Genomic DNA, 21,074 nt, shown 5'->3' on the forward strand with positions numbered 1-21,074 from the left:
TGGTTTCATAAGTTCTTCCTACATATTGGTAATAGTCCCTTTATTAAAAATTCCTCAACTAGCCTGTTTGCACAAGCCATCAGGTTCTTGTGGGGATTCTAATTGATAGTACTTTGTTGTGTTTCTCTCTCACTTTTTCTCTCTTTTTTTTTTGTTCTCTTATTCTCCTTTGTCCCACTCCTCTCCTCCAATTTCTTCTCCGTGTCTACCATTTTTTCTTTCTATCCCTATCTCCTCCATCTGAATACTCAATTTTTTCTCTGTTGTTTTAAAGTATTACTATTAAAGTAATACAGCCCGGTGCGATGGCTCACGCCTGTAATTACAGCACTTTGGGAGGCTGAGGCAGGCGGATCACGAGGTCAGGAGATTGAGACCGTCCTGGCTAACATGGTGAAACCCCATCTCTACTAAAAATACAAAAAAAATTAGCCAGATGTGGTGGTGGGCGCCTGTAGTCCCAGCTACTGGGGAGGCTGAGGCAGGAGAATGATGTGAACCCAGGAGGTGGAGCTTGCAGTGAGCAGAGATCGTGCCACTGCACTCCAGCCTGGGCGACAGAGTGAGACTTCCTCTCAAAAACAAAACAAAACAAAAAACCCAAAAGCAAAACCAGAAGCAAACAGACAAACAAAAAGTAATACTGCATTTATTTACCTTATTTAGGAATGGAGATGAGCATCAATTAACAAAAAACTTAAATAATTTGAAGAACACAAAAACAAGATATGGTGGCTGCTGGGAGTGTAAAATGGTACAACCACTTTGGAAAACAGTTTGACAGTTTCTTAAAAAGTAAAATACACGTCGACCATGCAATCTAACCATTCCATTCATAGGTATTTATCCAAGAAAATCAAAAGCATATGAGGACTTTTACATGAATGTTTGTAGCAGCTTTATTTTAAAAAGCCAAAAAATGGAAATAATCCAAAAGTCTACTAACAAGTGAGTGCTTAAAGTATATCTAAGCAATGGAATACTACTCAGCAACAAAATGGAATGAAATATTGATATATGCAACAGCACGGTTGGATCTCAAGATAACTAGGCTGTGCAAAAGAAGCCAGACAAAAAAGAGTACATACTGTATGACTCTAGTTATATATAAAAGCAACTAATTTATAGTGACAGAGAACAGATCAGTTGTTATCTGGAAAGCAAGGGCTCAGGGAGGACCAAGAGTTATAGATTATGAGGTGTGTAAGCTAACTTTTGAAGATAATGAATACGTTCACTATCTTGACTATGATGATTGTTTCATGTGTGTATACATATGTCAAAACTTATCAAATTGTGCACTTTAAATATGTGCAGCTTATTTAAATATGTCAGTTACACCTCAAAAAGCTGTTAAAAATAACACACAGTGATGAGTTTAAAGATGGTGTATTACTTTCCTGTTGCTGCTGTAACAAATTACCCCACGCACTTAATGGCTTAAAACAATGTAAGTGTATTCTTTTACAGTTTGCAGGTCAAAGGTCCAACCAAGATCAGTATCACTGGACTCAAGTCAAGGTATGGGAAGGGCTGATCTCTTTTGCAGCATCTTAAGGGAGAATCTATTGTATTCTTCAGCATCTGCTTGCCACCTGTTTTCCTTCTCTGTGGCCTCTTCCTCATCTTCAAAGTGAGTTACTTAAATCTCTGCATCATATCACCTTCTTTCCTCCGTGCTAAAATCACCTCCTCTTCTCTTCTCCTTCATGTAAGTACATTTATTATAACTACATTGTGATTACGTTTATTGCCCACTCAGACAGCCCAGGATAATCTCCCCATCTCAAGATGCTTAACTTAATCACACCTGCAAAGTCCTTTCTGCCATATAAGAAAACGTTTGCAAGCTCTGGGGATTAATGTGGGTATATTTGGGGCCATTATTCAGTCTACTGTAGATGGTATATTGTTTGCTCTGTGAAAATGCATATTGCTTAGTATCTAGGAATGGCTTATCTCCTTCTGCTTTGCACTGAAGTATTTATAAGTAGTGTTGGCTCTTGAAGAGAGGGGAACAACTTCCAGGTTGGATATTATATGAAAAAGTTCACTGTGCAGAAATCATCCACTTCCTGTGTGGAATTATGAGGCATCCCCAGTATAGCAGCCTAAACATGTTAAGTCCATTCTCACATGGGCCATACTTTTTCTTGAAGAAAGGGCTTAGGCAGCTGGGGGAAGGATGACCCTTTAGACGATTGTTACGATTTTGTGCAAAGTTAATCCTTATCTCAAAGGCTTCAGTCTGCCCCTTGTTAACCCATCTTTAATCATATCTGTGGTCTGACCCGAGAGATGCTGGGAAAATCCTCACCACCTGATTGCCAAAAGCAAACATCAGGGCCTATGTGTGGAGCTACTTCTAGGGAAGCTACTGAGGTGATACTCTCATTCCTAAAGTAGGGTAGACCCTTGAGCTTTGTTGACTGCGGACCTTGACCCTGGTGAACCTTCTCAGAAAAGCAGGGAGTCTAGAGATAGGGTGTATTATGATAGGGAACAGGGTCAGAGGGAGATTTTGCCTCTTAAGTCCCGCAGGGGTAGCAGATGGAGTGATGCTGTGACTGCCTACACCCTCTAGAGTGGCTGCCTCTTGTCTGCAGTCTGGCCCACACCGACAGTAGGCCCAATTTGTGGAAGCAGCCTTGCCCAATCCAGAAATGTCTCCAAGACTGAGAGTTCTTCAGTGTGATCTCCTTCAAAAGGGAGACAGTCATAAACAAATGACAAATGCAAACAAATAGAGACTGGGGATAGCTAGTGGTTGGGCTTTGAGTATCTCTAGCAATGCCTGTGGGGCTCACGGGATGGTTCTTGATCTGTAAATTGACAGGGATAGCCCACATTTACAGAGTACTCTCCTGTGGGCAGGGGAGAAGGTCTTATTTGTTCCTACTTGTTGCTCTGACAGGCCAGGTTTCCTCCATGTAGTTTAGCATCTGGGGACTCTGTCTTTCCTTTGCAAAGGATCAGGTGAAGGAGGTGTGGGAGCCTGGGGAGAAATGGGAATGAGCTCTGTGGGTGTGGACACAGCTGAAGTTCCTTCCCTTGCCTGAAGGGGCCAGCAAAGACCCAGATAGGGTGTAGACGTCTTGACTCCCAGGAGGGAAAAAAAATTCCTAACAGCCCATAAAACTCAGGAGACGGACAACTCCTATCTAGCAACTGTGTGATTTCTCTGCCTGGACATTGACAGATCCTCCCACAGGGTTCCCTACCTGCCTGGAGATACTTGGGCTGGCCCTAGATGTTGGAAAATGGCAGTCTGTGTGGGATTCAGGAGAGGGAGTGCTCCCAAGGGCCTGGATGGAAGGGGCCACAAGGGTATAGGATCTCCCACCGAGTAGCTTTGCCCTCTTGGATATTCCTGGGATGCCTGTGCCCCAGCCAGAGCCTGTAATCAAGCCATCAGAACTAATAAGATAATTTCCACATTAAATTAAACTGTGGATGAAGGATAGGGATGCAGGAACAGACTAATGGCTCTAATGATTTTCCCCAACCTTTCACATCTCAATATAGTACAGTCATCAGACTCCTTGTTCATGTGCTAGAAAAATGATGACTCCTCGGAGAAGCTGCTGGCAATGATCATTTAGTTTCTAATTCTTTTGTGTTTAGTTGGGTGGGGTCAGGCAGGATAAACCATGGTAGAGGAGAACAGTCAATCACAATCTGCTCCATAGATAAGCATCTCTTTTCCCACCCAGTTTCACTGGTTGCCATATTTTCAACAATCAAGAATATTCTTATTTGTTAATTTACAAAAGTAAATTCTTCTTATAAAAAACAAATAAAAAACAAAAGCCTCCTTTTACTTTACTCCTCCCATCTACTCGCTTTCTCAGAAGTATCTATCATTGTTGATTTGGAGAATGTCCTTCTCTCTATATGTAGTGGTTTAAAAATATGTCCACAACTATTTGACATGACTTCTTTCAAAAGGTGGAACCCCCTCCCCTCATCTTAAGTGCAGGATGGACTTAGTGACTCATGTTTAAAGCATAGAATGTGGCAGGAGTGATGATTTATGATGTCTGAGACTCGGATGTAAGTGGTGTTGAGCCTTCCTCTCTTGTTTTCTCCAACCCCTTGTTCTGGGGGAAGCCAGCTGCCATGTTGTGAGGACACTCAAGCCAACCCAAGGAGAGTAATGTGTGTTGAGGAACTGAGGCCTCCTGCCAGCAACCACATGAAGATCCATAAACAGATTATTGTAATGGATTCTGCCACCTGTGAGGGCATAGGCTCCCAGATGTCAGGGGTACTCTGAAATTCAGGATTCCCAGGTACAGGAAAATGAGCAGAGGACAGAGCACACAATCCCCAGGCACATTTTTATATTGACATGCAGTACCTAAGGATGTATATAACAGGTGTGTCTATTTTCAGTAGCTTGGGTTATGTGGTGGTTGCTGATATTTGCTGCACAGTCGCCCTTCAGGGTTAGAGGATTTATTACCCTAGCTGCTGGGAGAACTGCTGGCAGAGAGCCCTCACCCATCAACCTCTTCTGCGATTTCCTAAACTGAAGAGAGCCATCGTGCCCAGGGTTATGCCACTTCCCAGCAGCCCACATCCAGGATCGAATAATGAGTGGTATAGAGCCCGGCCCTTACACCCCAACTCAGGAGAGGCTCTGATGGCCACCCCATCTTCAGAACTCCCTGCAGGATTGGCTGAGGCATTCATTGAGACTGCATTGCAGCTGAACTTCATCATCTTCCCATTCCCACGTCGTTCCCTTCCCTTTCACAGGTGTTGATACTCAAAGCACTCCCCAGTGAGCTTCTTGCATACTAACCTCCATCTCGGTGTCTGCTTCCTGGAAACACAGGCAGGGACAGTGGGTTGTTCCAGGATGTTCTTGGAAAGCAGATGAAGAGACAGTGTCTTAGAGCAGGATTACTGGCCACCCATCTGGCATCACTGGTGGTAGATGGGGCATCAATAGCTAGTAGCATAAGGTGGTGGTGCAGTCGCTCACTGGTGATGCGCTGCAATGGTGTACTTGTGGAAGGGAGTGCATTAACTGGAACAAGGTATTAGGCATTTGAGAAATATAGGGGGTGTGGTAACTATACTGATGCTCAGGAAAAGGATAATGAAAAGCTGAAAGTAATTAATCAGGTATTACAAGCTAAGTGTTGGCTGGGCATGGTGGTTCACACCTGTAATCCTAGCACTTTGGGAGGCTGACGGGGGTGGATCACTTGTGGTTAGGAGTTCGAGACCAGCTTGGGCAACATGAAGAAACCCTGTCTCTACTAAAAACACAAAAATTAGCCCGGCATGGTGGCAGGTGCCTGTAATCCCAGCTACTTGAGAGGCTGAGGCAGGAGAATCGCTTGAACCCCAGAGGTGGAGGTTGCAGTGAGCTGAGATTGCACCACTGCACTCAAGCCTGGTGAGTGCAGAGTGAGACATCGCTAAAGAGAAGAAAAAACTGTCAAAGCTGGAGGACCTTTTAAAAAAGAGTAGAGGAGCTCCAAAGGAGGTTAAACTCCCACATAAGGCAGGTCTGCCATGCCAAGGACAGGGCATCTGGGTGGGAAGAAGTGGGACCCTGACACATATCTGAGTTGATGTCCCCAGATCTTGACTTCCCAGTTTCCCTGGGAACCAAGGGTTAGAAGCAGGAGTGGCTCTGTTTACCATCACACCCAGTGGCCAACTCAGGGACATCCCACACCTCGGACCCTGCTGCATTCCTACATCTGTGGACTCTGTTAATTTAGAGGTCTTAGATCTCAAAGGGGAATGCCTTTATTTGGGAGTAAGCAAAAGCCTTGTTCAGCTATAAGCTATGGCTGCCATTTGGATACTTTGAGCTTCTTGTGACAAAGAACAGCAGGGAAATAGAGGATTCTCATCCTCACAGGACTGAATGACCCTTATCATTAAGTGGGGTCAGGACACATTGAGAAGGCAGTATGGGGAATCTCTTCAGGTATAAATGGATACAAGCCCTTGACACAGAAATCTACTTTATGGATGTACAGCTAGTCATCTGTATCCATGGGTTCTGCATCCGATGGATTTGACCAATGGTATGTTGAAAATACTTTGTTAAAAATTGTGTCTGTACTTAATATGTACAGACTTTTTTTTCTTGTCATGATTCCTTAATCAATACAGTACAACAACCATTTACGTAGCAGTTACATTGTATTAGGTATTATAAGTAATACATAGATGATTTAAAGTATATGGGAGGATGTGCTTAGGTTATATGAGATTTTGGCATTTGCAGGAGGTTAATGACATTTGGAGGTGGAGCCTTTGGGAGGTAATTAAGATTAGATAAGATCATCAGGGTGGGGCCCCCATGATAAGACTGGTGGTTTCATAAGAAGCAGAAGAGAGACCTAAACTGGCACACACACTTCCCTCTCACTATGTGATGTCCTCTGTCATGTTATGACATAGTGAGAAGGGCCTCACCAGCAGCAGCCTCTCAACCTTGGACCCCCTGAAGAAATGTAAGAAATAAATTTCTTTTCTTTATAAATTATCTAATTTTTGATGTTCTGTTATAGCAAAGAAAATGGACTAAGATAGTGGGTCTGGAGGACTTGGTTCTCTGTTAGGAGGAAATGCTGCCACTAGAGAACACACTAAAGGTTACCCTGAATCTAAAGGTATGATTACCCTCTGATTATTTTGGAATCCTCATGCTAGTAGAACAGCAGACAATGGATGGGAGATATAATTGCCTCTGATCACCATAAAGAAGTTGGATACCTGATACTAAATGGCGACACAGAGGAATATATCTGAAATTCAAGGGATCTGTTTGGGCATCTGTTGGTGGTCCCATGCCTCATATTAACCATGAACAGACAATTGCAGGGATGGTGGCCTGACAAAGGGAAGCAGGGGCTCAGATTCATCCAGGTTAAAGATCTGGTCACCTCCTAGGGTAAGTAAGCTTTGTTACATTAAATTTGAAGTGCTAATCAGACTATACAAGTGGAGATGTAGAGTAAGCAATTGGATACACAATTCTGGAGTTGGGAGAGGTCCAGGTTAGAAATATGTATTTAGGAGTCATCATCATATGGAATGGATGAGTCTACCTAGTCGGTGAGTATAAGTTACAAAAAGAATTGAGGTCTGGGTCACACCAATGTTTAGAGGACATGACCTTTCAGTATTTGTTTGCAGAGGTGACAGGTGGGAGGAAAATCAGGCATTTGGCATTCTCAAAGCCAAGTGAAGATAGTTTCCAAGGAGGAGAGTTATCAGCTGTGTCAGATGCTGCTGGTAGTTGAAGTAAAATGAGGATCGAGTATTGACTCTTGGTTTTTGTGGTGTAAAATTTATTGGTGATCTTGACAAGAAAGGTTTCAGTGGAATGGTAGGGGCACAAAACCTGAATGAGCTTGAAAATGGCGAGGAAACAAATAAGAGACAGTAGATGTAGAAAACCCTTTCAAAGAGTTGTGTTGTTTTAAAAAATGTGGGAGTTGGGAGAGAATAGGCCAGTGAGGAGGATCCCAGTGATCCAGGATAGAGGGTGAGCTGGTCAATGCAGGGGTGCAAGGGTAGACCAGTGAGGAGCATCCTGGGATAGGTAGAAGGAGATAGGACCAGAATACAGGGTGGGGGTGCTTTTGGCCAGGAGCTCCTAAAATCTACCTAGAATCAGTGGAGAGAAGAGAGAGTGAATGGGAAGAGATGTGTTTGGGTGGAGAGATATGTGGTGGGAGCTTGGAAAGTCTCTTCTAATTGCTCAATTTTCTTAGAGAAATAGAAGGGGGGTCATCAGCAGAGAGTGAGAAGCTAGAGGTTTGAGGAGACATGGGAGGATGCATACAGGCTATATGCAAATATCATACCATTCTATACAGCATCCATGGATGAATCACACAGTTGTCAAGGGAGTGGGAGTATGAATGCAGGTAAAGTGTGAAGCTGGGCAGTATCAAGGGGTCACCCAAAATTAGGGGTCAGGGAGTTAGATTATGGATTTCATGATGTGACTGGGTAAAATGTACTTTCATTAGCTTGCTGATTGATCTATATTGGCTCTGAAGAAGTCAGGTAAATTTTTTGTTCTTGGCCTTTATCCAACTTATCTTGAAAACTTTGGCAGTGTCACTAAGCAGTTGAGCTTCTTCTGTCCAAAGGTGATTATTCCCCTGGCTAATAACATAACCTATTGGTGAACGTTGAGAAGAGCTGAAAATGATTGCACACATTTAAATACCTGGAAAAGCCAGTTGCAGCACTAAATGTTGTGTATCCATGCTATCGTTGCTCATTTCTTGTAGAACTTTCCTTATCTGTGTTCTTTGATAAGGGTTGAGGTGTGGAAAGGTGAGGTCCTTAAAGGATAATTGTCAACACATCCACTGCCTCATTCCACCATATATTCAAATTCAGAACATCTCAACACAGATTAAAACACTTAATTTCCAGTACCAAGCTACACTCTTAACCAAATTAAGTATAAGATAGGGAAGATAAGAAGCCCTAAGGCGTTAATCATTAGAAGAGTCATCCCAGTAACCAATATTTATAATGGTCTTTCTGTTGGCAACTTAGAGGTTTCTTCACTCGAATTCACACACCATAGTAAAATAAGGATAGGAGCAGAATAAGACTCTCCTCCTTTTTGAGCTTGGCCAACTAAAAGGGGAGGTAGTAAAGCGAATTTTACATCGCCTTGAACGCAGGTGCTTTCTCAGGTGGATCATTTCTCAGGCAGGTCATTAGGAAAGAACACACATGGAGGCTGAATATCTGAAAACTGATTTCTTGTTTTAAGAAACAACTTTGTTGAAGCATATCGTAAAATTTAAGTCTACAATTCAATGATTTTTGTAACTTTACCAAGTAGTGCAACCATCACATTTGGTGAGTTGTAGAGCATTTTTATTGCTCCAATAAGACCCCTCATGCCCTTTACAGTTGATCCCTGTTCCAAGCCCCAGACCTAGGCAACCTTTATCTATTTTGTCTCTATAAATTTTATAAATTTGCTTTTCTGAATCTTTCATACTAATGAAGAAATTGATTTTTAAAACATATATATGCCTACTAATACCTCTTGGAAAGTCTTTGCATATATACTGTTCTGTAGCATTCTCTTGCCCAAGGGATGGGACACCTGTCTCAGGCCTATGGCATTTTTGGAGGAATATCTATTCATATCTCTGTATCTCTATGGATCTATTTATATAAAATATTCAACATACAGTTTTCATATTACCTTGGTGGTGAGTCCCAGTTCCTTTGTCTAGGGCACAGAGGGAATCCCAGCAACAGGAATAGCTCAAGATTGGGCAGGTCCTGGGTGTCTGGGCAGCTGCTGTTCTCTCTCCTCTCTAAGTCAGGCCATCCTTTCCTTTCTTCTCCCACCAGGACACACCAGGATGTCTCCCTGCCCTCTTTCCAGACTTCACTTTGTTAAGTCACCAAAGCCCCAAACCAGGATGGAGACTCCTTCTGAAAGACACCAAATCACATTCTGTCCATCACGCAGAGCATCTTTCACAGCTTTGCTTACCACCACAGGGCACAGGGACCTCTCTGAATCTCTATGGACCGTGCACTTGAGCTCTCAGGAATTCTGGTCCTTTCCTTATATTTTCTATGTTAACATATGGGCCCACTGTCCATTCAGTTGTCTATGTCAGAAACTGTAGTCAGCCAAGATCCTTCTCACTTCTTCCATACCCAATTGTCACCAAGCCCTGCTAATATGATATCTGCTATCTTTTAGTTGATCTTCTCCTGATTCCCTGGTCGCTGCGTTTTGTTGGAGTGGTCATCTGTCTTGCCTGGAGTGTAGTTGTAGCTTCTGTTCTGCTCTTACTTCAAAACTAAGCTGGAGGAACCTTTCCGAGGTGAAAAGCTGATCAAGTTCGTCTCATTGTGGAGATTCAACCATGGCTCTCCCTTGGCTTTGATGATAAAATGTACATTTCTTGCCTTCCCATACTGGGACTTTGTTGATTTGTTCCTGACTCCTCTCCCTTTGCCTTCACAAGCTCCTTCTACTACAAACATAACAATGTTCTTGCATTTCATGCTTGCATCTTCTCATTCCCTGGATTGTTCCTACTCTTCCCTCAGACTGAACAAAGCCATCCCTTCTGCAGGGAAGCCTTATAAATACATCTACTTGGTTTTACATGGCTGTCTCTCCAACCCAACTTTCAGGGTTTCCCCTGCCCCTCCTCCCACTGCCATCAGGCTGACAATATCTTAAGGGCACAATTTATATTTTATACTTCTCCGGAGTCATTGAATATGATAGATAGCCATTCATTATTTGGAGTTTCTTAGTCTCTTAAAAAAACACACCTCTTTTCGGAGAAAGGGAAACATGTACACTGCTGCTTGGACTATAAATTAGTTCAGCCAATGTGGAAAGTGGTTTGATGATTTCTGAAAGAACTTAAAAAACAGAATCACCATTCAACTCAGCAACCTTATTACTAGGTATATACCCAAAGGAATGTAAATCATTCTGCTATAAAGACACATGCACACCTATGTTTATCACAGGACTATTTACGATAGCAAGGACATGGAATCAACCTAAATGCCTATCAATGGTAGGCTGGAGAGAGCACCCTGGCCAACATGGTGAACCCTGTCTCTACTAAAAATACAAAAAAAAAAAAAATTACTGGGCGTAGTGGCGGGCGCCTGCAATTCCAGTTACTCGGGAGGCTGAGGCAGGAGAATCGTTTGAACCCAGGAGGCGGAGATTGCAGTGAGCTGAGATTGCGCCATTGTACTCCAGCCTGGGAGACAGGGTGAGACCCCATCTCAGGAAAAAAAAAAAAGTGGTCTGGATAAAGAAAATATGGTACATATACACCATGGAATACTATGTTGCAGTAAAAAGAACAAAATCGTGTCCTTTGCAGCAACTAGCATGGAGCTGGAGACCATTATCCTAAGAAAACTAATGCAGGAGTAGAAAACCAAATACTTAATGTTCTCCCTTATAAGTGGGAGCTAAACATTGAGTACATATGGACACAAAGAAGGGAACAGCAGACATCAGAGTCTACTTGAGGGCGGAGGGTGGAAAGAGGGTGAGGCTGGAAAAACTACTCCTGTGACATGCAAGGTACCTATATAACAAACCTGCACATGTACTCCTGAACCTAGAATAAAAGTTAAAAAAAAGTCACATCTCTGTCTTAATGTCTGTCCCCTGTAGATGCCTTGAGCCTCTTATGGGATCATGAGGATTGTGTTCTGGGATCCCGGGAGACAAAGCTGAGATTTAGCTGGATAAAGCAGGTGTGTAGCACAGCTGATGTTTGTTCTCTGTGGAAATCAGGCTCTTTTTTCCTAAGGAGAGTTCTAGAGCAGTTGTTTCTATTATTAGTCCATTTTTTGGGAGTGTATTCTATGTACCAAACTCAGGTTCATTTGGTGTTTTCATCTTCATGCAAGCCCATTGAAGTGGGTGGTACTATCCCTGCTTGGCATATAGGAAACTGAGTCATATACAAGTTAAATAACCTGCCCAACAAATATAATCATTATTCATTAACACATAGATTTGTCTTTAAACCCCATGTTCTTTACTTTTTTTTTTTTTTTTGAGACAAGGTCTCACTCTGTTGCCCAGGCTGGAGTGCAGTGGTGCCATCTTAGCTCATTGCAGCCTCCTCCTCCCAGATTCAAGCGATTCTCCCACCTCAGCCTCCTGAGTAGCTGGGCTACAGGCATGCACCACCATGCCTGGCTAATTTTTATATATATATATATATATATATATATATATATATATTTTTTTTTTTTTTTTGAGACAGGCTTTCACCATGATGGCCAGGCTCCCATGCTCTTAACTTCTAAGCCATAATGTTTTATGAATTCGGTTATGAATTGGATATGTGTTGTGAACTAAAATTCGAGCACTTTTGTATTCTAATCCAACATGAACACTGAAGTTAGTGGGGTGTCTAAATGCAGGCTGAGGGTGGGAAACCAAGTTAACTACAGAGCCTCTTGCCTGGTCCTGCCTTCAAGCGCACCTCCCCAATCTCAGCCTGGGCTACTCTGAACAGGTTTTCTTGGCTACCATTTTCCTGGTCTCTATTCCAAAGACCATGATATAGGAGGTTTCTGTTCTTTTTCAAATATTACATGTCTAAGACTTGTCAGCAAGATACAGGCTTCCACTGACAGTTTTGGAGTCAGGCTTAAATGTGTAGAAACTGCTTCTATTCCAGGCAATTTCTTTCCAAAGTATGCCTACCTTTATCTGGCTTTCACCGTTGTCAGTCTATACATTCTTTTTTTTTTTTTTTTTTTTTTGTACTTTAAGTTCTAGGGTACATGTGCACAACATGCAGATTTGTTACATATGTATACCTGTGCCATGTTGGTGTGCTGCACCCATTAACTCATCATTTACATTAGATATATCTCTTAATGCTATCCCTCCCCCCTCCCCCCTCCCCCACAATAGGCCCCAGTGTGTGATGTTCCCCTTCCTGTGTCCAAGTGATCTCATTGTTCAATTCCCACCTATGAGTGAGAACATACGGTGTTTGGTTTTCTGTTCTTGAGATAGTTTGCTGAGAATGATGGTTTACAGCTGCATCCATGTCCCTGCAAAGGACACGAACTCATCCTTTTTTATGGCTGCATAGTATTCCATGGTGTATATGTGCCACATTTTCTTAATCCAGTCTGTCACTGATGGACATTTGGGTTGATTCCAAGTCTTTGCTATTGTGAATAGTGCCACAATAAACATACATGTGCATGTGTCTTTATAGCAGCATGAGTTATAATCCTTTGGGTATATACCCAGTAATGGGATGGCTGGGTCAAATGGTATTTCTAGTTCTAGATCCTCGAGGAATCGCCACACTGTCTTCCACAATGGTTGAACTAGTTTACAATCCCACCAACAGTTTAGAAGTGTTCCTATTTCTCCACATCCTCTCCAGCACCTGTTGTTTCCTGACTTTTTAATGATTGCCATTCTAACTGGTGTGAGATGGTATCTCATTGTGGTTTTGATTTGCATTTCTCTGATGGCCAGTGATGATGAGCATTTTTTCATGTGTCTGTTGGCTGTATAAATGTCTTCTTTTGAGAAGTGTCTGTTCATATCCTTTGCCCACTTTTTGATGGGGTTGTTTGTTTTTTTCTTGTAAATTTGTTTGAGTTCTTTTCTAAGCCAAAAGAACAAAGCTGGAGGCATCATGCTACCTGACTTCAAACTATACCACAAGGCTACAGTAACCAAAACAGCATGGTACTGGTACCAAAACAGAGCTATAGACCAATGGAACAGAACAGAGTCCTCAGAAATAATACCACCCATCTACAACCATATGTTCTTTGACAAACCTGATAAAAACAAGAAATGGGGAAAGGATTCCCTATTTAATAAATGGTGCTGGGAAAATTGGCTAGCCATAAGTAGAAAGCTGAAATTGGATCCTTTTCTTACTCCTTATACGAAAATTAATTCAAGATGGATTAGAGACTTAAATGTTAGACCTAAAACCATAAAAACTCTAGAAGAAAACCTAGGTAATACCATTCAGGACATAGGCATGGGCGAGGACTTCATGTCTAAACCACCAAAAGCAATGGCAACAAAAGCCAAAATTGACAAATGGGATCTAATTAAACTAAAGAGCTTCTGTACATTCTTTTGAGTAGAAAAGTGGTTTGCATCCTTGACAAAGTAGTTGGCATTAGAACCTAGTCTTGTCAGTGTTTGTTTGGCTTTTTGATTTTTTAAAATTCAGAACAAATAGTAATGTGACTCAGGTCTTGAAGGTATAACTCAGTGTTCCTGCACCAGGAGGGAAGGAGTGTGCTCCATCTTTAGGTAGAGAAGTTCTAGGGATATCACATAAAATTATATATATACACATATACATGAACATACACATGAATATATATGAATATATATGTGAAATATATATGTGAATATATATATTCAAGTATATATACATGAATATATATGTGAAAATGTTTTGACAACTGTAAATTGGTATACATATGCTGGGTATGTAACTTTGTTAATTTTGTAATTTTGTATATAGCAGCTCTCATCCTATTTGCTATATTTAGCAGTCTTATTTTTCTTAAAATTCCTTTCCTTTTCATAGCTCTTAATGAGGCAATTTTTCCCTTCTGTTCTTTCCCTGACACACCCCATCCCCATAATTTGCCCTAAAGAGGAAAACAAAAAATTTTCTTTGTGACCATCAACACTTTCAACACTTCTGTGACCAAATGAGTGGCTTCCCCCAACACTCCCCCCACACCAACCAATTCTCCTATTCTTTGGACACCAGCTAGGCATCTATAGTTCAATTGTGACACCAACTACCTGGAATTAGTGTTTGTACAGGTTAAGGGCTCAGTCCCACAAGACTGTCCCGGTTCCAGAAGCCAGTTGCAAGTACTGAATCCCCAAGTTACCGGCACTTCTGTCAGCCTTGGCTACAGATGGAGGGTTCCCAGGACCTCCTCTTCAAGTTTGACAGTTTGTTGTGTTGGCTCTCAGGACTCAGGGAAACACTTTTGCTGGTTTATTATTAAGGATATGATAGAGGATGATATGACATGAACAGCCAAATGAAAACATATATAGAGCAAGATCAGCAAGGGTCCTGAAAGCAGGGGCTCAGTCCCCATGGAGTTGGGGTGCACTGCCCTCTGGGCACATGGATGTGTTCACCAACCCAGGAGGTCTCTGAACTCTGTCTTTTAGGGATTTTATGGAGACTTCATGTAGGCATGATCAATTATTAACTCAACCTCTATCTCTTCTCCCCTCACTCAGGATGGGAGTGGAGCTGAAAGTTCCAAGCTTCTAACCACGGCTTAGTCTTCCTGGAGACCAGCCCTCATTAAGGAGCCCAGCAAGAGTCACCTCATTAGAAGAAAACATGCTCTTGTCACACAGGAAATTCCAAGGGATTTAGGATCTCTGTGTCTGAAACTGGGGTCAAAAATCAAATATTAGAACAAAAGATACTCCTAGCACCTTTACGGCTTTGACAATTACAAAGGTTTTAGGAGGTATGGCCAATAGCTGGGAAAGAAGATCAAAATATAAATTTCTTATGTCATAATATCACAACCTTTAGTTTCCCCTCTGTGTCTCTGAACATACAGACAGGAATTCATATAATTACATAATTTGGTACATTTACATAAATGTATTTACATGCTATATATCATTTGTTAACTTGTCTTTTTCATGTTAATGTGTCTCAGAGATATTTTTGAATCAGCACATGGTATATTTACCTCATTTAAGAGCCATTCTGTGCTTTTTGATGGAAGGCGCTCATAAGAATACAGGGAGACTAGCAGTCATGTTTCAATCCTGCAGTGAAGCTGATGCCCAACTGGGCACTAGTGCTCTACTTGTGCAAAACGATGTCATTAGTGGATCCTGCCTTTTGAGTGGCCTGAGGTCAGTGGTCAGTAGACCTTTGCTCTTCACAGTCCTCGAGGATCAGAATGTGAGCAAACGAGAAGGCACAGAAACCCAAGTCACACTGACACAGTGGCAGTAGGTTCTAGTACATTCTCAATCTTTCTACTTTGAAGAAATGCTTGAGTTAATTTTCAGTTCTCCAGGAATCCCTGCATAAACCCAATTACATCTAAAGCTATGGATCATTGTTATGAGAGTAAGCTATGGATATAATAACCTACTATTATTTGTCAGTGTTATTTTTTATAGGGACTGATATTTTTCAGTGGATCTATTTACTGTAGCCAATCTATCAGCCACTCTTTTTCTGTGGTCCCCCTCCCCTCTGCCCCACAAAGCATATCTCTTCTACTGCAAGTCAGTCACGTAGGTGAGGAGACTTCAGTTTCTTCTTTTAATAAATTCCTACTGATTTTTGAAAAATTTTGTCCAAGTAGGCTTCAAAGTTTTATCACACATTCATAGTATAAGATGCACTAATGAGGTATGGGACATGGTACATGATATACGCAAGAGTAATTATTTCTCCTATTTAAAGCTAACAATTTTTTTAGCCAATCTGTGTTGACTAGAATCAGGTAGCTAATGATTGGATAGCTTTTAAAAATTAATGTCTTTCTTTTTCATACATTTTAAAAACCCTTAAGGTAAACATAGTATATTTCTTTTAAATAACTGGCTTAAACCAAAAAGCAAATGAATTTTTGAAATGTCAGCTTGGTAGGTTTATCTAAATAAGGATTATAAAGTTATTTTAATTAATGTTATTTACTATATAAAAGTTTTTGCCAGTATTGAATAGTAAAGCAATTAATCACAAGTCAAAGCAAAATGAGTAAGAATATAGTTTAAGACATTATTTTATTAAAGCTTTGAATTTTTTTCCACTAAGTGACATGATAAAGGTCAAATAAAAGTCTAGCAGATGCAAAATTATTATGCACATATATTAGTTTCTTGATTTCCTTGATAGGCTTATGTGTACATATAAAGTGTTTTTTTGAGGTTAAAAATATAGAATGAAATTCACGTCTTTTATCTAAAACACATTCTTACTTTTAACTGCACAAATACGTACTGAATTCCGGGCCAAACTCGTGATAAGCACACATGGATATCATTTTCACCTGAAACGAGGCAATATCTGTCCCAGTTCTTGATGGTTGTTAAACAAAAGAAAGCTTGCTTACACGTGTAAGAATTTGAAAACTTCAGCAGATTGTTCATTGCTTTCTTATGAGTGGTAGGATCCTCTTACAGAAATCCAATACTTTTCTAGGGCAGATCAGGGAATCTCATGTGATTTACTTCACAAAGTTCTTCCTCTTTTCTCAGTCAAATTCTCAGGATGAGCAGAATGTACAGATTCAGAGACAGGATCCTCACCCTGCAATATGCTTGTGTGGAAAGGAAGGAAAATACTGTTAAATTTTGTTCTACAGTTTTCCTGATGGTTTTCAATAAGGCTTGAGACTCGCTGTATAATAAATAATTTAACTTTATCCAAAAAGATGTCTGATCACCTTTTTTTCCCCTCTTTGCTCTCAGCTTCTGGGAGGTGGTCTCTAAGCCCTTAGAATGTCCTGTCTGGTAGTAGTTAGTGGCTTTTTGATTGATCTTACAAATGCTTTTTCTGTCTCAATCCTAGAAAAGAATAAATTGGAGTTTGCCATTTTGTGACGATGATTCCAATTTACATTTACTGAATTACTATAGGGTTATTTGAATTCACCAACTACTGTCATAAACTGGTGAGAGGAGGTTTGGATTGATGCAGGTTCTGAGTGGAATAGTACACTATATTGATGATATCATGATAACGTCTGAAACTGAAGACCAGGGCGGACTGACCCAAATGGGGGATGACACACTTGACCAGCAGAGGCTTGTTGATAACTCCTGCAAAAGTCAAAGAGCCTGCTCAATTGGTGAAATTCTTAGGAATAACCTGGGTAGGAGCCACCCATGACATTACACAGGTGACTACAAACTGCTGTCAATATCTATTCCTAGATCTAACTAAGAACGTTAGTTATAATCTAGTTCAACATTTGTGTGGTAGATTTGAGTTTTGAAGGATGCATATTCTACCTTGGGTATATTGCTAGATTTTATCCATACAACTACCCCCAAAGAGGGCCATACCCGAATGCAGACCCAAACAAAATCAGGCCATGTCAGAAGTGTGAAAAGTATTTTCTCTCTGGATGCTTTTGGGCCCTTATGCTCCACACTCATACATGATTTTGGAAGTCTCTGTAACATACTTACGCAGACTGGAGGTTATTGCAAAAGCTTATGAGTGCCACCCAGAGGGGGCCAATGGAATTTTGTACCAGAACGTTCCTGGATGGCATGGCTTACCATATATGCCAGTAGAGAAACAACTACTAGTTTGCTATTGGGAATTAATGGAGAATGACCCTATGACTGAAGGATGTAAAATACTCCTGAAACCTGAAATACCCATAATGTCTCGGGTGATGTCAGAGAAAACTCTAATAAAGAAGGCAGTGTCTGGACATGTTCCATGATAAAATGGAAATGGGTTCTATAGGAACATGTTACTGGGGGAATGCAGAGGGACTCATTGTATCTACAAGCAGGTAGGCTCTTTCCCTCTACCACTGACTTTGGAACTGTTGTCAGTGGGCTGGTTCAGGTTCTTGACTTTGCCGCACAAAAGAATTTCAGAGTGAATCCAAAGTAAGTAGGCAAAGAAGTTTATTCCAAAGCGAAAGTACACCATGAGTATTCATAAAATACTGGTGAGGTCAAGTATGCAAAGGCAGACCTGCGGTTGGCATGTGTGCTCAGTATCTACATGCTCTAACATGGGTCACATTTATCATTAGCATATAAAATCTCCACCTAGGGGTGTGTTTTTTACTATAAAAATGAGGAAAAGGTCACTAGAAGCTAAACCTGAGCCTAGCTGCACATGCAGGACCCTCGAGAAGTGCCTATTTCCCTTAAGGCAGAAATTTGATTGGCTGGAGATTGGGGAAGCCACATCAGGAATAAGGGGCTTTTGTTCTCTTTCCCAGGCTGTACTGGGTATCAGGAACTTGTGACTATCTGGCAGCTGCTGGTATCCTGGAGGACTGCTTATCTTGCATAATATGTTAGGTGCTGATGCATGAGTTTGCAAGGGATGCAGAGTCTGCTGTGAGAAAAGCCCATAGGACTCCACACAGGAGGACAAGTCAATATGGCTTCCTAACCTTACTTATCCTACCTCAAAACCACCTGAGAGGCTGCTGGATCCTATCACCACCTGGACAGTGCCCTGTTAACAGATCTGCATTAACCAACAAACACAGATCTGTATTAACCAAAGAGCTGCTTGGTTTGTAGATGACAGTTCCAAGATGGATGAATGGCATCCTGTTTGGAAGGCCACCACACTAAGACTGGCAGATTGAAAGGCTCTGTTTGAAGAAGGTAACAAATTAACTCAACAGACTGAATTACATGCTGTTTTCCTGGCAGTAATGGGAGAATTGAACAACAGTAAAAGAATCTTTAGGTTTGGGTTTTTACTGACTCATGAGTAGTGGCCAGTGGCCTGGCTATATGGTCAAGTAGATGGGCAATGGCATGACCTTATGGAAATTAGGCAGGTCTCCTTTAAGAAAGACTTGGTCAGAGACCGGGGGTGACTAATATATTAAAATATACCCCTGAATATTTAAGGAGTGCATTAAAATAGGACATGTTGATGCCCACAAGAAGAGCTCCTTTCTAGGCTCAGAAAGTAAGTAGAATTGGCAGGAATATATCCTGGTTTGCTACTTGAGGTGGCTACTTGGGTCTCTGAAATGAAAGGATGTGGAAGTATTACAGCAATGCAGAGATGAGCTGAATCCAGCCATTTTCCTCTTGCAGAAATTGCCAACAAGACCTGTTCCGTGTGCCACTAAAAGAGACAGAGACTGCAGATGGCTATGGGACAGATTTCCTGGGGAAAGGGTCCTCCCATAGCTGACAAGTTGATTACAATTCTTCTCCAGATCACCTCAATTTTTTTTTGCTACATCATTTCAATTTTCTTTTTTCCTACTTGATGTAGTGATCCCAGCACCAGAGCTGTGACTGCAGATTCAGGAGTCAGGGATGATCCCTAAGCAGGAAACTGTAATTGTACTTTGAAACTTTTGAATCAGAATTCCTAAGATCCTGATGAAATGAATTGTGCCCTCATGCCATCCTGCAAAATTGGGGTTGACAATGACTGCAACAATATTGCCTAGTGGTAATAATGTCCCACTAGTTCTGTGTCTCTCTAACCCTACCCTATGTCAGCAAGAGTGAACTGAAGGGGTGACACCTGCTGGACTAATCTTGTTGCTGGACATCTGGATCAGGACAGTGGCTGAACCTCACGTCTCTCAAAGGTGGCAAAGGATGGGTCAAAAGATAAAGGGAGAGAGGAGGAATGCAGTTGAGGATAAATGAATGAATAAATGAGCTATGTAATGAGGAAAATCCAATATTACATTTGCACCTCAAGAGAGACTCGAAGCAAGAGATGATATTGTCTCTCTTAGCTCAATCATACCAGATGCCTGAAAGGGTGAGGCCATGTGTTGCCAAGACCATTTCTGCTTTTGGAACCTGACAAACTAGAATGGAAGCCTACCAACCTGAGTGGCATTGCTCTGGGAGACATTTTGGGCATATGAAATTATGATAAACTGAATCAACTGTTAATGACTGAGTGAGACTGTGGTAATGTGCCAATATCTGTTGATTTTTACTTTTCAGATCTCATCTACTACCATTCTGCAAAAATGGTATGACACTGGTATTGCTGATAAGGTTGTAAGACTGATACTGATGGTCAATGTATTGGGAAATGGGGTTAAAGGCTCCTCAGGATGTAATGTTGATGGAAAATGACTGCCTTGTGGAAGAACTGGAGTTAGCTAATCATAAGCTAAGTTTTATGCTAAATAGTTCTGCACAAATTTATCACAAGATACAAATAGTGGTATATGAAGGGGGGAAATGTAACCAAATCAATATTAATATATCAATTGTATGTAATGGCTTTATAGAATGGATTAACTGTTTCTTGTAATATATTTCTATCCCTCATTGGCTCCTCCAAATATTAAGGTTATATTTGTTTTGCTTTAAGAGAGAGTCAGAGACCAGGGAGTGGCCAGTATATTAAGGGATGCAGTCTTGCCCCTCAAATGCCTGTCCTTTGCCTTCAGTTTCTATAATAAACTGTAGTTTGTGAGGGTCCTCTTCCCGGTTTGTAGAAGGACACCTTCTTGCTTGTATCCTTGTATGATGGTGAGGAAGAGCAATCATCTCTCTTGTGTCTTTCTTTCTTTCTTTCTTTCTTTCTTTCTTTCTTTCTTTCTTTCTTTCTTTCTTTCTTTCTTTCTTTCCTTCTTTCTTTCTTTCTTTCTTTTCTTTCCTTCCTTCCTTCCTTCCTTCCTTTCTTTCTTTCTCTTTCTTTCTTTCTTTCTTTCTTTCTTTCTTTCTTTCTTTCTTTCTTTCTTTCTTTCTTTCTTTCTTTCTTTCTTTTTCTTTCCTTTCTTTTCTCTTTCTTTTTTCTCTCCTTTCTTTCTTTCTTTCTTTCTTTCTTTCTTTCTTTCTTTCT

At 41.1% G+C, this 21,074-nt stretch overlaps 1 long non-coding RNA gene across 1 annotated transcript; it reads left to right on the forward strand.

Annotated features, from left to right (window-relative positions):
- The first annotated feature begins 1,689 nt into the window (after positions 1 to 1,689).
- Positions 1,690 to 20,872, forward strand: LOC139364334 (uncharacterized). Its single transcript, XR_011625991.1, has 3 exons — positions 1,690 to 1,711; positions 6,543 to 11,271; positions 14,795 to 20,872. It is a non-coding gene; the product is annotated as an uncharacterized lncRNA (long non-coding RNA).
- Positions 20,873 to 21,074: the final 202 nt, after the last annotated feature.

Source organism: Macaca nemestrina, chromosome 7 (genome assembly GCF_043159975.1).
Source record: "Macaca nemestrina isolate mMacNem1 chromosome 7, mMacNem.hap1, whole genome shotgun sequence".
Classification (NCBI taxonomy): domain Eukaryota; kingdom Metazoa; phylum Chordata; class Mammalia; order Primates; family Cercopithecidae; genus Macaca; species Macaca nemestrina.